A 15,641-nucleotide genomic window follows, 5' to 3' on the forward strand; every position below is an offset into this window, starting at 1 on the left:
AGGCGCAAGGCTGAGTTCGATCCCCGGTACCACACACACACACACACACACACACACACACACAAAACAAAACAAAACAAAACAAACAAAACAAAAAACAAAAACCAAGAATTATCTGACCCAAGATATCACTAGTAGAACACCTTGTCTGTGAAGAGAAATCTTTCCTTCCTGTCTGATATAGAATATTTGATTTTCTCTTCCAAACTTGTGCTGTCCTCCAAGGATTCCCTCTTCCAACAAATATGTACCATCATGCCAACTGTTCTAAAGTAAAATATAATTCTTGCCATTTTCCAAGTAACTGTATCCATGCCATAGTAACAACCTTAGATTTTATCTTTCAAATATTGTAGCTAAACCTTTTTCTTTTTTCCATCTCTTTTGTTTTACTCCTTTAGTCAGATTGCCATAACAGGCAAGTTTCAAAGATTAACTTCCTAAATCGTTTACTTTTATCTCCCTTCTCTTGCTCTGCTCCCATCTAATCTACATATGATGCCAATATACAAGTTTGATCTGACACTTTATGGTAGTCTTTAAAAATCATTCTTGTTTTTACACTGTGATCTGCGTGCCTTACCTGGCTTTCAAGACCCCATGTACTCTAGATGCTCAGTCCATTGTGACAGGTTTTGTTATGAGAACAAAGAGACACAAAGACACATAAGGAGAAGATGGCCATATGATGAGGAGGCAAAGAAGGAGTGAGACAAATCTAAGTCAGAGTACCCCAAAGATTCTGGCAAATACTAGAAACTTTTAAAAGCAAGGAAGAATTTCCACGACCATGCTGACACTTTTTTTTTTTTTTTTTTGGTACCAGCAATTGAACTCGGGTCTTTGCGCTTGCAAGGCAGGCCACCAAACCACTGAGCTAAATCCCCAGCCCCCATACTGACACTTAAAAATAACAATATCTATTGTTTTAAGTCCTCGGTCTCAGATCTGGCAAAGTAACACAGGCTCCTTACTCTCTTCTCTGTCACCTTCCTGCTCCTGCTATACTGACCATCTTTCTCTTCCTCAACAAGTCCCTGTCACCCTCTCCAGAGGTTCCTTTTTAAATATTCCCTTTCTCTGGGAAAATGCATTTTCTTTGTCATTCAAGGCCTTTCTTCTTTCTTGGATGACAGTTTAGTGTCAACTCCTCAGAGAAGAGGTCTGTGATGAACAGATCTAATGTAGTAATCATATGCTATTCCATTCCACCCCATGCTTTGTTTTATTTCTCTGTTTTAGGAACTAACATTATATGAAATATTCCTTGTTTGTTTATTGGCATTTATCACTACCACGTAAATGCCATAAAACAAAACTTTTTTTCTCTGTTGACAACTGCTGTTCCTCTTCTACCTAGAATAGTAGTTGAACTTAGCAGATAGACCACAGATATTTTTTAGTGAGTAGACTACAGTGAAGCTGGTTTGAATGCTAGATGATAGAAAATAGAGTGTAAGATATTTGATTGGGTTTTTGACCTGGAGAGGGTAAAACTTTTCAATGAAGGTAGCTAGAATTCTCTAACGAAGATTGCCTTCATCTGGGTAAGAAGCATCTCAGCCCATGTTTAACGCTTAACCTTGGGTAGAGGGGGACATGCATGGTTGTACGCCATCTAGCCCATCCTCTTTCCTCTACAAATATTTATGCTGTGAGCTCCCCACTCTTGGGCCTAACGAGAGCTCAGGAGAGCTGCATACAAGAGCTGAGTCTAATGGAGACATTGCAGTGCTATTAGCACAGATGGTTGTCATATGTATGCAAATGAGAAACAAATTGAATTTGGTGTCCCCTCTCACCAGCTGTCCCATCAAGGGAGGCTCCCAGAGCAGCAAAAGAACTGCTGCTACACTGCTAATCTGTCACCACAGATTAATTACAATGAGCACATTAATCACCATTTGTTTCTAGTACAAAAGAAAATAACTTGTTTTTCAAGTACGTCCTGTTAAAAGAAGGTGTCCAGCCTTGTAGAAACAAGGCCCAACAAGGGCACGAGGCTTCATTAGTTAAGAACTGGGGACAAATGAGGGATGAAGAGCCCTAGGCTGTATACTGCCTCCACAGCTAGCAAGGCCCTCACATGAGGCAGCAAGGCTGAGGCTGCATAACGAAGAACAAGGCAGCTCTTCTACAGAGGCAGCCACACACGTCAAAGAGGTGATTTTATCTAGTGGATTCCAAAAGACTTTGGGACTAACTAAAAAGATATTTTAGATGAAGTACCGTTGTTGTCATCATTATTTGGTAGACACTGTAATGACTAGAATACGAGCTATGGACTCACAGGATCAGACTTTAGTTCTGGCCATGTACCTATTTCTTGTTTAGAAATTGTATTAGGCTAGCATTTTTAATCCTTTTGGAAGTTTTTTTGAACATTTTATGAAATTGATGGACTCTGTGTCCATAAAATATTTTCAGGCATAAAATATTATATTCAGTTGCATTAGAATCATTGATTCTTGGGCCAGGGACTTAGCTCAGTGGTTCTGCTGCCTGCCTCGCAAGCTCAAGGACTCGAGTTTGATCCCTGGTACCAAAAAGAAAAAGAAAAGAATCATTGATTCTTGGCAGCTTCTTGTGAAATCATGTGAAGAAGGTTCTGACTGGATGACCTCTACTCTCTGCTTTTTTACAAGCCTGCAGTCTACCATGAGGCCAGTTCCTCAGCTGACCATTTTTACCTCTTTGAGGTTATGAGCCTCAGTTTTAGCCACTCATTTCTTCACTAATTATTCAACAAACATTTCTTGGACACTGTACTTGACAATAGGTATGGAATGGTGAAGGAAGAAGATGCCATTCAGGTTTTCATGAAACTCACACTCTAGAAGGGGAGAGAGACATGAGTTAAATGCATGAAATTTCATTCAAAAGTAAGGCCTATGATGGCGTGTCACTGGTACTATGAGAGCATGGACTAGAGGGATTCAGAGTACTTGGGGTAGAAGAGGCTTCACTGCAGTGGTGATAGGTATATAAAGTAATGAAAGATGAGGTGTAGTTAACCTGGCAAAGACAGAATCCAAAGGAGTCACTGCAAGCAGGGCATGAACACTTGGAGTAGAAAAGCACATGATTTGCACAAGAAACTGAAAACCAAGACAAATCATTTCAAGAGAGACAGAGGTAATACAGTGAATATGTTGGACCTATGTTATCAGGTCCAAGTAAGGAGAGCTGTCTTTATTCTGAGAGCAGCAGACAACCCCTGAAGGGATTTATACAGTAAAGAAAGCTGGCCATATTCGTATTTTAAACAGATCTCTCACCTCGGACATTAGAAACAGATATTGGGTTTGGTGGTGGCTTTGGCTGGTGAAGGTTTTAAGCCAACAGTTAATTATCTTGCGATTCTCTGCGGGATAGTGTATGGGGTTCAGTAAAAGTAGCAGATAGTATGTCCTTCTGCAGGGCAACTTTCAGTGTTTGGGGGAGAGGAGAACTGAATGATTCAGTGCCATCCCTAGAACTGAGAATTGCTTTTGGGTGGAGGAAGGTGTAGGATGATTCAAACCAAGTTTGGTAAAGTCACGTAGGGGCAAACATTTTGGTCCAGCATAAGCTGTCAAAAGAAAACAGAAGTGATATCCTTTGCTTTTATAGGGGAACATTCTCATTGTCTCACAAAAGAATAAAAATTGGAAAAAGAAAGGTGACAAGTAATTGTGATGGTTAATTTTATGCATCAACTTGATTAGGTTAGAGTGCTCACGTAATTCATAAGTCATTATTTCTGTGTATTTCTGGAAGAGATTAGCATTAGAAGTGGACTGAAAAGACCCACCCTGCCAACATGTCAGTAGTATCCACTCTACTCAGCACCTAGAAAGATCCAGTGGGTAGGGGAAGGGAAAATGTATTCTCCTTCTTGAACTGGGGCTTCCATCTCTTCTCTTGACCTTAGACGTTGGAGATCTTGATTCTCCAGCCTTCAGACTCTGAGACTTACACTGTGGCCACCTTAAGGGCTCAGATCTTCAAAGTCAGATTAGAGTTACTCCCCTGACTCTTAGGCCTGAAGATTCAGACTGAATAACATTACTAGCTCTCTAGCCTGTAGACAGCAAATCATGGGACTTTTCATTTTCCACAATCACACAAGCCAGTTATCACAATAAATTACTTCCCCAACACACACACACACACACACACACACACACACACACACTATTGATTCTCGTCCTCTGGAGAACCCTGAATTGCATATAATGGAGGATGATTTTTAAAGAAATACTATATGTAGTATCTATCCTGAGGAAAATAAGAAAAAATGTGTGAAAGATATTTATCATTAAAAAGATGAAAAAAGTATATTCCCTCACCCAATTAGTACTGATTAAGTAAATAATGGTCAACTATATAAAAGAATGCTATGATGTAATTTTGATGGTATGATCAAGATGTATATTCATTAACATGACATATGTCCATGGTTGGTACTCCCTTGTCTTCCTACAACCAAATTTGCAAAACCGCCTTGAGTAGCATTCATGTTCTCTATTTTCCATCTTTTTTTGTTTTGGTACTGGGGATCGAACTTGGGTCATTGTGCTTGCAAGGCAGGCAGTGGAACCACTAAGCTAAATCCCCAGCTCTATCTTCCATCTTTATTCAAAGGAAGAGAGCTCTCTGCTCCCACTGATGGGCAGTTATTCTACTTATTATCTGGGCTCTATCTCCTCTACATGTGTTTCATATTTTTTGTTCATTATAAAGTTCTTCCTTCCTTTCCAGCTATTCCCATTAGCATGGAAAAGAGCTCCAATTCTGGCCACATCTGACAGCAGATGTTCTATCACCTGTACTCACCCATTCAGAACAAAACTCTAAAATTTGGTAAAATCTATACTGCCATTTGCACTTCAGCTCACTCCAAACTAGTTTCTCTCCCTACTACTCAATAAAATATTTGTCAAGATTACACACTGTTTTTATGCTGCCAAACAGCATAAACAGTTTCTGTGACCTTATTTGATTCACTCAGTGGTACCTGATATTATTGACCTTACCTTCTCTCAGTTCTGGTCTTTCTTTCTGACCTTTGTCTCTACTCACACTAATGTCTAATGTGGAATGCTTCAATTTGGACTTTCTCTTTTCCCCCTGAAATAGGGTTCTTCTCACTTTTGCTTGTATATTAGCATAACCTAGAAAGGTTTATTAATCCTGTGATGCCAAGACTCTGTATAAAGAGAATTAGAATTTCTGGATATAGAGTTCTGGTTCAGCAGGTTTTGAAAGCTTCATAGGTAAATAGACCCTCAAAGTTGGGAAAGATTGATCCTGATTGTAACATTTGGTTCCATGGTTTTATAAACTAGAATCCCTGTGCTGAGTTACTACTAAATTTATATCATGAGTCTGGCTAGGACTCACTGGAAGAATTAGTACAACCTATTCTGAGATATTCAATGTCCCTTGGCCATAGAACCTATCATAATAAAAGAACCACATTGGCGTCCTATGATGTCTTATGAATGTGTACATCACGCACTTGGTACGTTAAACGCTGGCTGTCAGTATTATGAAAATTAAGAGAGAAAACAAAAGGTACATTCAAAGGCTTTGATGAAAGCAGACTTCCCTCTTGTCCCCTTGCCTTTCTCAAAATGCTGAAGACAGTAGATGGTATCTGCAGGTGAGAGTCTGGGTCACACAAACATTCATTTGGGAAGGAATAAGGAGACAGAGCTACACTTCCTGTCACTCTATTCTGCTTTTCTAGACTCCAGAATCAGCCTCAGGGAGAAGTTTGTGAGTCCTGTGTATGTATGGAGAATAACTGGTAGTCTTGGCCTATACACCTATTTCTTTCTGTGTGATCCTTGTACTATGCAAGTGGTAATAGGAGTCCAAAAGCGTAATGCTTTTTCAGAAATACACACCTATCTTTCTGTGTGATCCTTGTACTATGCAAGTGGTAATAGGAGTCCAAAAGCGTAATGCTTTTTCAGAAAGTACCCATCCATCTCCTCGTTTTCAGTGTCTTTTTTCTTTCAGGGTTTTCTGAAGATTCACTTATTCTTGATTAATATATTTTCATTTATAATATTTATTTCATTTTAAATTGATATATAGTGATACATATTTAGGAGATGGAATGTGACATATACTCAATGAAATGACTTAATCAGGTCAATTAACTCTATTGTTCTATTTCATGTACTATGTCTTTCTTTGTCGGGGGAACGTTTACAATTTCTCTGAGCAGATTGGAAATGTACAATACCATACATTGTCATTAACTATATAGTGATCCATACAGTGCATAGATAGTAACTTTCGCAGTCAACTTTCTCTTAGTGTAACGAAACCCTGAGATAATCAATTTAAAGGAAAGGTTTATTTTGGCTCACAGTGCTGGAGGCTTCAGTCCTTGGTTGGTTGCCTATTGCTTTTGAGCCTGAGACAAAGGGGAAGATTACGGTGAAGCCTTTGGTTGAAGAAGCTGCTCATCTCATGGCTGGAATGCAAAGGAGATGAAAAGGAAGGGATTGATGTCTTACCCTCCCTTCAAGGGCACATGCCCATTGACCAGAAGACCTCTACCATTAGTTTCAAGAATCTACTGAGGGTCTTGGGAGGCATCACATATAGATAAGGGAGATTACTTCAAAATATATTTAACCCACACCCTACTGATGGACGTTTAAGTCATTTTAATTCTCTTGCTACTGTAAATTATGTTATGGTAAGCCTGTGTGCATGGTACTTCATAGCTCTGTTAGTTTATTTCATGATTACATTTTTAGAGGTGAAATTTCTAAGTCAAAGGCAAACATGCCTTTGTTTCTTTGTCAATTTTCTGACAATAATAGCATAGTATTTTCTATTCCAGCAATGTCAGCATTGCACACTACTTTTCAAAATACTGTGTTATCCACTATTTGAAATTTGATTTCCATTTTGAGTTTTCTAATTGTGAGTATAGCTGGACATATTTTCATAGTTTAATAGCCACTTGGATTTCCTTTTCTAAAATACTTGTTCATATTCTCGCCCAATTTTCATTTAATTACTTCATTTTGTTCCAATTGAATTTGCAAGATTTTTATATATTAATACATTTTCAATTTTGTAGCAGAAGCAGCATTCTCCTAATTTTTATTAATGCTTTATGGACCATTTTTTATTGTTGAAATTTAAAAGTATATTCTTAGTGGTCAAATGTTTTAGTTTTCTCTTTTATGGAATGTTTTTCTTACAGCAAAACAAAAAATATATATAATCATTTAATTTTAAGGTTCATATTTCTGATTAATGTTAAATTTAGTTTAATGAAGGTAGAATTTTTCTTTGTGTTGGTTGTTGATTTTGGCTTAATTTATGTTATAAGTTACATATATTGAGTTGACTATTGAAGCTATTTTTAAAAATTTCTTATCTTTAATATACATGTTAAAATGTTTCCTCTGATTTCTGTGTTAGCTATATGTCATACTTTCTAGTAGGTACTACTTTTTGCCTTTATTTTTCTAGTTATTTGTAATTCACTCAAAATGTATTAAATGTTTTTAAAGTTCCAGATATTTAAGTGTTTGTTTACTGTTAGTTTTCTTATTAGGTTTTAGTTTTATTTCATTGTGATGACAGAAAGATTTCAGAATTTTTTTTTCTCTCAGGTATTTATTGAGATTTACTTTCTGGCTTGATCAGATATTTGTTTCACAAATACTTGCAATGACCATATATTTTCTTCTATTAGGATATAGATATTAGGATATTAGGATAACTGTATATTAGTTAAAGCTATATATCAGTGTTCCTTAGCTTTCTTTATCTAATTAATTTTCATTTTTAATTGATCTTGTGTGGACTGAATAGATGCAATAAAGTTTGTTACTGTAGTATATATCTACCCAGGTATTTCCTGTTTATTTCCTTTTGAATAGTAATGTTATTACTTGATAGACTGTTAAAAATGTTGAGAGAACAAAAGTCTTTTCTCCTGGAATTCAATTTTATTTTTTATTCAGCACATTACCAGTCCTTTCTTTGGATTCTGTTTATTAATTTTTGTATTTTCAAGCTTCCTGGGGTATTTTGTTTTTTATCTGCCAATTTTACAATACAATTTGGGATTTGCTTTGTGATCCAAGCCTTGAGTTTATGTTACACAGAGAATTGTAGCTCATTTATGGTATAAGTGAGTGTGTCAGTAGTCCTGTAATTAATTTTCTGTTAAGCTTTATTTTTCTCTTGACATTGTGACTTAAAAACCTGTGACTATGGTTGAATTTTTATTTTTGCATTTGATGTGTGTGTTCGGTTCATTTGGAAAATTCTGTATTTTAGTTCAAGAATTATCTTTATCATCATAAAGATACATATTTCATATTTGTATATGACATTTATATATCTATAAAAAAACAACAAATTGCTTGAAATACTTTCCTTGCATTTTTCTCTTAGTTTCCACTGCTCAAATTTAGTGGACTTTATTATTCTTTTATTGTTGAACTTATAAATGTTAAATACACTCATATCTCATTTACTTTAAATTCTATTTTCCCTTCCCTCTCCACATTGTCAAGGTTGTCTCTCAACTTCTTTCTGCTTTTTATTTTGAATTTTGTTGAGGATTTCATTTTTATATTTTTAGGTGTTTTAGTATCTACATTGTATTCTAAACTGTCATCTACTTTTATTTTCACTTGAACCCTACAATTCTGCTTTTTTGTCATATTTTTCAACTTATTTTTAAATAGTACAAATATATTCTTCTATAGTTCTTATCTTTGCTGATACCAATTATATGTTGGATCATTTACTTCTCTAATGTTTTCTTTCATTTTTTTCAAACTTTTCTTTCTTTGCTTTCCTCATTACTTCCTCCATTTCTATTTATAACATTTTTTGTTCTCTGGGCTACTTCTAATATGACCTTCAGGGATTTGGGAGATTTTTTTGTTCATTTTTCCTAACAATTTCTGATTCATGTAGCATTCACTTTTCTCACTTAACTGCTCTGACTGAATATTTGGTTTTTGCCTTTTTTTTTTTTGGTACTGGGGATTGAATTTGGGTCCTTGTGCTTGTAAGGCAGGCTACTGAACCACTGAGGTAAATTCCCAGCCCTTTGCCTTCTTGTTTCAGTTCATATATGCTATATAGCATGATCTATTTAATGTCATAGTTTTAGTGTCTATTCAATGTCATAATGTCACATTTTTTACCTTTCTTTTCGGTGTTTTTGTTATTTAAGACATAGTATTAAAAGACTATTCAAGGTTCTTAAGCACAAGGAGGCTGTTCTGTGTATTACAGAGAAAATGCATGTACTTTGGTAACCTCTATTCAAGTGTATAATGGTAAGAAATTATCAATACATATTAAATAAGATGTTAAAAAGAAATATAGTTAAGACAAAGTTATATATTGACTAATTAATGTAACTAGCATGATCAGAGGCTCACAGGAGCCCAGCATTGTATATCCCCTGGGAACAGGGCTTCTAACTTAGTGTTCTTTTCTAACTTAGTGTTCATAGCAGTTTCATATAACTATGGCAAATGACAAGAACTAAACATATTGTCATGTTGGGGGTTATTGATGTCTCTCAGTTATATCATAGACAGAGTTTTTTACCTGTCATTCTTGGTTTTTGATTGTTTGATTGTTAGTTTGGGGTGATTTCTGTGAAAAGTAAGAGTATCTTACCATTTTAACGCTATCAAAACACTTTTTGAAATTAAGACTTGTTTAAAGGTTTTACTTTCTCAGGCAAATTTCCATTAACTCCTTGTTTGGAGAGTGTGAAGTTTCCAGGAAGGAAGTTTAGGTTCAGAGATGAGAACAGCACAATCAAATGAGGAAACAAAAAGTAGAGCTGGAAAGGGAACTAACTGGTTCATAAGTTTTGGCTGAGTACAGAGACCTCTGGGCAAGATAGAGTGAAGATTTTCCAAGGTATTTCCTTAAAGTTACCATTGCCCTGATACAAAAAGTAGAGAAAGACTAAACAAAACAAAAAAAGAAAAGAAAACTACAAGTACAATATCTTTGATGAGTACAGATACAAAAATCCTCAATAAAGCATTTAAGAGCATAATTATTAAGAAGATTACACATTGTGACTAATCAACTTCACCCCAGGAATGCAAGGATAGGAAAACATACATAAATCAATAAATATAATGCATAATATAAATATAATCAAGGATAAAAACACATGATCTTTTCAATAGTTGCAGAAAAAGTGACAAAATCCATCATACTTTTATGATAAAAACACTGATGAAAATAGATCCTCACCTCAAGCTGATAAGTCATATATGACTAATGCACAGCCAACACATATTGAATGGGGAAAAACTGAAAACATTCCTGCTAAAATCAGGAATGAGACAAGGTTTTCCATTCTTATCACTCCTGTTCAACCCAGTACTAAAAGCTTTAGCTAGGGAGATCAGGCAATACAAAGAAATAAAAGAGATACAATAAGAAAGGAAGAAGATAAATTTTCCTCTTGTGTAGGTTATGTAACCCTTTACATAGAAGACCTGAAAGACTCAACCAGAAGTCCCTTAGGACTAATCAACAGAATCAGCAAGAAGTATATGCATTATTTCATTCCCTTACATCAATAATAATCCCACTGCAAAAGAAATGATTGAAACAATTATATTTGCCATAGCTTCAAATAATTAAATAACTAAGAATCAAACTAAACAAGGTGAAAGACCTCTACTAACTGTCTAGAAAGAGACTGAAGAGGATTATCAGAAAATAGACATTTCATGCTCCTGGATAAGGAGCAATTTCTTTTCTTTCCTTTTTTTTTTTTTGAGACAGGGTCTCACTATGTAGTTGAGACTGACCTGGAACTCAGTATGTAGCCCTGGCTGGTCTCAAACTCAAAGTGATCCTCCAGCTTCAGCCTCCCAAGTGCTGGGATTACAGGTGTGCACCATCACACCTGGAGGGAGCAATTTCTATTAAAATACAAGAGCATTTTCATGAAACTAGAAAAGTATGCCAATGTTAAAATTCCTATGGAACGAAGAGAGAACCAGAATAGCCAGAACAATCCTGAACAAAAAGAGCAAATTCCAGATTTCAAGGGTATAATAACAAAAACAGCAAAGTACTGGCACAGAAATAGATGCATAGACGAATGTGATAAAGACACAGAATAGACCTCATGTGCTTTCAGCCACCTGATTTTTTTTTTTTTACAAAATAGTAAAAATATATGTGGAGAAAAGATAGCTTTCTTAAAAATGGTGCAGTGAAAACTGGTTATCAACATATACAAGAATGAAGTTATACACATATCTGTCATTCTGCATTAAATCAAATAAAATTGAATCAAACATGTAGATATAAAATCAGACATTTTAAAACAACTGAAAGACAACAGGGCAAGCATTTGAAGCCACAGGCACAGGTAATATCCTGATCAGGGAGCCCATAACTATCAGTACCACCCAGATGCACACCACATGCTGCTGGGTGGTATCTGAATTTACACTGCAGATGCACATGGGCATAAAAGCCATGGTCATGATCTCCGGAAGATACAGCAGAAATGAACAACATTGAAAGGGCCTTTATGAGTCTCCTCGATGAAAATTGGGGCCCACTGGGAAAGTGAAGAAAATTTTTGCAACAAAGGCACACTGGACCACAGTGGTTGGTAAGTTGGTGGGATCAGCACCTAGCATAGGGATTCAGACTCAGTTCAGGGGAAGGCAGCTGGAACTTGCAGTAAACCTTGCAGAGTTCAATGCTGCAGGAGGTCAGGGACCTCAACTTGGGCCTTGCAACCAGAAATCAGCCTGAATCTCAGTGGTCTATATCTGGCTTGCTGAGATTAATCAATTTAGAGCTGCACATTGCTGTTCACATTGTTTACCATGACAGCAGAGACATACCTTGAAGGAGGCCCTTTTTGTTCTTTTTCTTTTAAAGTTTTTATATAATATATTTTTATATAATATAATATATTTCTCTCACTCTCTCTCTTCTTATTCTGCATTGCTCTTCCTGTTTGTTCCTGTTCCTGTCCTATTTCTATTTTCTCTATTTTTCCTTCTCTCAATTGTCATTATTCTTGTAGAAAGGTGAATATAGTTTCTAGCTTCCTTATTGCCATTAGTTTGTTCTGTCCTTTTCTTTGTTCTTTCATGCTATCTTTTCCCCTTGTCTTTTACAGTTTCCCCAAATTTGCATGATCTTCCTATGTCTTCTAGCCCCACTTTTAACTTCTTCCTCTCCTCTGTCTCTCTATCCCTTCCTCCCTAACTCCTTCTAAATCCTCATCCCAAAGGGTAAATTTGCTCTATTGAAGGGTTTGTTTACTAGAAACATATTTTGGGCTGTTCCTTGATTTTGATCTAGCTCACATGGTTAGAGGTGACACATTAATAGCTACCAAAAATTGTCATTTTTCTAAAGCTGTGTTTGATGTTATCATTAATGCTGATTGTATCACTAAGATATTGTGAGTGTGAGTGATCTAATCAGTTGTTCTCTCTGGTCTACTGAAAATGAGATTGCTTAGGAGTCATTAGTGACTCAAAGCCTAAAGACCAGCTATACCTGGAAGACACCTCTAAGAAGCAATCATTTCATGAGGGTTCTAAATGCAAGCAATAAAGATATGCACAATAAATAATATTGAAGTATCATCCCAGGAATTAAACCAAAAGCAGCACCAACAACAAAAATAGAAATGAGAAAACACCTAAACAAGGTGCAAATACAGACTTCCAGCTCACCACAGGCAAATTCTAAGGACAGCAAGGCATAAAAATCTGGTAACACCTGGACACCCTGAACTGATAGTACAGGAAGCAAAAAAGCAGATGAATGAGGCTCTAGAAAACTTCAAAACAGAAATAATTTCCCAGATAACTAGAGAGATGGTGGGCAGAATGAAAGACATGATTAGAGACTGTAGAACAGAAACTGTTAAAAAATAGATGAGCTCAGGGCAATGATGGAAGCCATGAATGCCCAGCATAGAAAAGAAATGGAAACCATGAAAGCCCAACATTGGAAAGAATTAGAATCCATGAAACAGATTCAAACAGATATCCAGATTAAAAACCACTGAAAGTATTCACAGCAAAATGAGCCAGTGTGAAGATAGAATATCAGATATAGAAAACAGGATTGTGGTTAGTGACCATGAAAATAGAGATTTCTTAAAAATAGTAAGGGACAATGAGAAATTGATCTATCAGCTACTAGATGATGAAAAGAAAAATAACATAAGACTGATAGGAGTCCACAAGAATGCAGAAGAAAATACAAATCACATAAAAAACTGTTCACAGAAGTAATGGCAGAAAACCTCCCAAGAAGAGAAAAATAATTTGACATGCAGATAAATGAGGCATATAGGACTCCAACTAACCATGATGAAAAAAATCTACACCTAGACATATAATAGTCAAGATTCTAGAGACCTAACAAAAGAACATAATCCTACAAGCAGTTAGAGAAAAGAAACAAATCACATACAAAGAAAAGCCCATCAGAATCTCAGCAAACATTTCAACACAAACTCACAAGTCAAAGAGAGCCTGGGGTAAAGTATTTCAAACCCTCAAAGAAAATAACCTCCAGCCTAGATTGCTGCATCCTGCAAAATTATCTTTCAAAATTGATGGGGAAATTAGATATTTCCATGACAAAGAACACATTAGAAACTTCAAGAATACCACACCAGCACTCCAAACAATTCTAAAGAGTATCCTAGAAAAAGACAATGAGGGTCAAAACTCTGTGAGGGCCAACAGAGCAAAGCCATCAGGAAAGGTAAGACATTAAAGGGAAAGGGGGGAAAAATAAAAGTGCCCAAAACAGGAAAATATCATGACAAGGATAAGTCAACATGTATTAATTATAACCATCAACATTATTAGCCTGAATTCATGAACCAAAAGAAATAGACTGGCAAAATGGATTAAGAAAAAAAAATACAACAATGTTTATATAAGAAATGCATTTAATTCAAAAAGAAATTCATAGGCGGAAAGTAAAAGGATAGAAAAAATTCTCCATATAATAGGAGCCTAGAAAAAAGTAGGGGTAGCTATTTTATTTACAGACAAGGTAGATTTCAAACCAAAACTAATTAAGAGAGACAAAGAAGGTCACTACATCCTTGCTAAGGGAACAATCCAAGAGGAGGAGATGGCAATCGTAAATATATATGCACCAAATACTAGTGCTCCCAAGTATATAAAACAAATAATAATGGAAATGAAAAGCTAAATAAGCACTAATACAGTGGTTGTGGGGACCTTGATACCCCACTGTCACAAATATATCATCTAGAAGGAAAACCAACAAAGCAATACTAGAACTGAACCAAACTTTAGAACAAATGGACTTAATAGATGTCCTCAGTGTTCAACCCCAAAACATCAGAATATACATTCTTTTCAGCTGCACATGCTTGTTCTCCAAAATAGACCACATCCTAGTTCATAGAACATGTTTAAATAAATCCAAAGGATTTGAAGTTATCCTTTGTGTATAATCAGACTATAATGCAAATAAATTGGAGATCAATAGCATAAGAAACCACAAGAACTTCACAAACAAGTGGAAGTTGAATAACCCTCTCCTGAGCAACCAATGGGTCACAGAGGAAATTAAAGAAGAAACTAGACAGTTTCTACTATTAAATGATGATGCCAATACAACATACAGGAACCTTTGGGACACAATAAAAGCAGTTCTCTGAGGGAAATTCATAGCAGTAAATGCTTATACTAGGAAAACAGAGTAACCTCAACTAAAGAATCTAATGTGTAAACTCAAGCTTCTAGAAAAAGAAGAGCAAGACAAACCCAAAGCTCAAACAGGGGAAGAAATTATAAGGATCAGAGCAGAAATCAATGTAATGGAGGCTAAGATAACAATACAACAATATCAACAAATTGAATCCAGTTCTTTGGAAACATAAAATCAACAAATCTTTAGCCAAGAATCCCACCTTGACCAAGTGGGATTCATCCCAGGGATTCAAGGATGGTTCAACATGCATGAATCAATAAATATAATACAATATATTGACAGACTCAAGGACAAAAACCATATGATCATTTCAATAGATACAGAAAAAGTGTTCACAAAAATCCAACTCTCATTCATGATTAAAAAAAAAAAACAAAACCCTACAGAAAATTGGAATAGATTGTCTTTATCTAAATCTGTTAAAGCCTATCTACAAACAACCAACAGCCAGCATCATAGTAAATGGTGAAAAACTAAAGGCCTAAAAACTCTGCAAAATTCTTCTAGACTTAATTGACAGAGTCACTGGAGTAGCTGTATACAAGATCAGCATTCAAAAATCAGCCTTCTTGTACACAAATAACAGACACACTGAGAGAGAATTGGGGAAATAATTCCTTTCACAATAGTTTCCAAAATAATGAAATACATAGGAATCAATCTAATGAATGAAGTAAAAAACTTCTACCTTTAAAACCACAGAACTCTGAAAAAAAAAGAGAGAGAAATTGAAGAACATAAGAAAATGGAAAGACATCTCTTGTTCCTGGGTAGGAAGAACCAATATAGTAAAGATGGCCATACTTTCAAAACTACTATTTAGATTTCATGCAATTCCAATTGAAATCCCAAAAGCATATTTCATAGAACTAGAGAAA

The sequence above is a fragment of the Fukomys damarensis genome, unplaced genomic scaffold (assembly GCF_012274545.1).
Source record: "Fukomys damarensis isolate Sample0158 unplaced genomic scaffold, DMR_v1.0_HiC HiC_scaffold_13, whole genome shotgun sequence".
Taxonomy (NCBI): Eukaryota; Metazoa; Chordata; class Mammalia; order Rodentia; family Bathyergidae; genus Fukomys; species Fukomys damarensis.